Source organism: Alligator sinensis, unplaced genomic scaffold (genome assembly GCF_000455745.1).
Source record: "Alligator sinensis unplaced genomic scaffold, ASM45574v1 scaffold288_1, whole genome shotgun sequence".
Taxonomy (NCBI): domain Eukaryota; kingdom Metazoa; phylum Chordata; order Crocodylia; family Alligatoridae; genus Alligator; species Alligator sinensis.
In genome coordinates, this window is record NW_005841876.1 from 3,344,873 (window position 1) to 3,347,890 (window position 3,018).

Consider the following 3,018-nt stretch of genomic DNA (forward strand, 5'->3'; position numbering starts at 1 on the left):
TGCCTCCATACAACCCTTCCACTACAACAGGCTTCCCAGCTGCACGCAGCTGTTCCTCACTTCCTGCATGCTGCACTGTAACTGTGCACATGAATGAGCATTTATTAGCCAAATTAATCGGCCGCACTAGGCCGATTTCCAATACAGCCAATTTTCCTAATATCGGTACTGATCCGATATCGGACCGATGCATTGGTCCACCTCTAATTATATTTAGCCCAACAGCTTGCATTTGGCCAAGTTATTTATTTAAGAACCTTAATATATCAAGAAATTGAGACTTCAATACTTCTCTTGATAGTTTGTGCCAGTTCTTAATTACCCTGCTAAAAATTTGTGTGCAATTCTTAATTCCAATGCCTCTAGCTTCAGCTTCCAGACACTGGTCCTTATTATACCTGACCCTGCCACATTAGGCACAACTCAATATTTTCCTATGGACGAACTTTGACATTATAGTCAAATCATATCTGGGTCTTTTTCATGAGCTAGCTATATCTGCTTTGCAAACAAATATGTCCACATTACTAAATGAGTGCAGAAGCCTTATCTAGACAGCTCTTAAGTATGCACACATATCCTACCTTTCCTGTGCTTAAAGTGTTTTATCTGCTTCAGTTTAATATTGATCCAAACAAATAAAACCTGAAGAGTTTTGAGGTACAAGCTAAAGATTTGTGCCTGGCTATTTTCTAGTTGTATTTAGGTGCACGTGCCTCCCAAGTCTCACATAAGGAAGAGCTAACAGAAATGCTTAACCGACGCCCGCCCCCCCACAAATCCCAAAGAGCATTTTCCCTCACTCCTAGGGAGTTCCAGTAGGTCTGTCATTTGCAAAAAGTACCATTTTTAAATGGAAAGTTGTCCAAAGGCTACAGTGCCCACAACATTTTGTTGAGGGAGACCATTGTTTAGAAGTCTTCATTCTTATAGGCCCTTTCCTGAGGGGTCAGGAGCTGCAGGGGCAAACCTGAGCTCCCCTCCTCAGTATAATTAACTAGAAATAAATGTATGCAAGATTAAAGTACCCGATCAACATCTACAAAACTCTTGCATCCTGGTTTAAGTGTACCCATTCACAAACAATGACCAAAAAAAATAAATAAAAAAAGATTACTTTCCCCCAAAGGTAGAGACCAACATACAGAAAATAGAGCTAGGGTGCCTGGGGGAGGAGGGGTGGTGGAACTGTGACCAACATTTCCAAAATACTAGTATCAATTTTGAAAAGTAAAGAGAAGAGACCATCCTTTTTATTCTCTGACAAACTTCAGAATTTGGCAATACAACCCAACCCTGTTCCCAGGACTTCAACCTAGACTGAAATACTTCCCTTCTTTTCCATTTTAATTGGTAAAAGGGAATTATGTTGTGCCTCCTCCACAGCAGTAAGCTAAAAGTGCTCAGACTAGAAGTGTTCTTAAAAATAAAGCACACAAACCAACATACACACATTCAAGGATTTAGCTGGGAAAGTAAAAATCTAAACACAGAGTGTCACAGAGCAACAGCTTTGAAAACAGACGCAACGGCACTTAGAAATTAAGGCCATTGCCTTAAAATTTCAAATGCTATTTTCAGAATCAGCTCTAAATAGAAAAGTTTATTGCATAAATGATATGCAATATCCAGTTTATATTTAGGAAACGTACTGTTATCAACTGAAACATCAGCTTTATTTTCATCAAATTATAAGCAATTTGCATATGTAGTTCTGGGACCTTATTCTTCCATAAAGGATATCCAAATATCTCCAAACCAAAAGCAGTGGTGGTTACTCATATCCTGCTGCAGATGAACTATGGAGAAGAAAACTGGCCTGCAAAGGACACACGTAAAACTGACTAACAAAGACCTCACACATAAGGGCTTAACACTTTTTGGACAAAAATCTTCAGAGGGATTCTTAGTTTTCAAACACATTAATTAGAAACATGCGTTTCATTCATCTAGGAAAAACACCATGGTAACTCCAGAAGCATGGCAGTTATGATACTTCAAAAGAAAAATGATCAACAGGTTTTCCTAAAGATTCTCTCCACTTTAAAGGGTCATTTGTAAATCTTTTGTGAAGACGGAGAGGGAGGGGGTTGGTCTTATGTTTTGTTTTGGGGTTTGTTTGTTTTTAAATACATCTTTATCCCTCATTCTCAACACTTCAGCGAAGGTGAGAAAACTCAAACTTCTCCTAGACTTCTCTCAAAAACCCTCCAAGCAAAAATTACGCTAGGTGACACCTGACATTCCCAGTACTTAAAGAAAGTACAGCAACTTAAAAAATGCCACCAGTGCGCACACAAGCACACGTGTGTGCATAAGCCCCTTTCAGACCGCACATAACTATCAACAAGCATAACCCTTTGGGCATCACCCTTTAGTCAGAGCAAGCTAACGAAGAAGTCAACCAGAGCAGGTCAGGATCTCATATAACAAATCTAAGAAGATTGATGCCTCCAGAAACACAGGGGAGGTAATACAGCAAACATCCTATCTGTTGAGATGGGTGCACGCAGATTCCTCTCCGCTCAGGTAAGGTTGTATCATCAGGGTACCACCCCGGCAGCAAACAAGTGATTTTGGCTGAAGTCCCCCAGGCAAAGGTAGGAGGAAGGAGGAAAGATGGACAAAGCATCTCCAGTCACAGACAACTTATTAACAGCCCAGCAGCCTCGCCCAGGGCACCCACCCGGGTGGAACCTGGCAGCTGGTTTCATTCTGCTGCTGCTCAGAGCCTGAAGGCGGCACAGAGCTGCCCCAGAGCTGGCAAGTGCCCTTCCCCTGCAGGAGCTAGCCAAGGGCAGGTGTGCGCAAGGGGGTACCCAGCCTACCACTGCACACGGTGGGAGAGAAAAGCAGGGCAGGGCCTTCCCCAGGCAAAAAAAAACAAAACACTTCCCGCTCTGCCCTGGGCCCACCCGGCTGCCTGCACGTGGCAGGAGCAAGAGAACCCTGCAGGCCCGGCTTGTGCAGGGGGGACCCGCACCTGTGCTGTGCTGTGCTGTGCTACCGCCCTCTCAC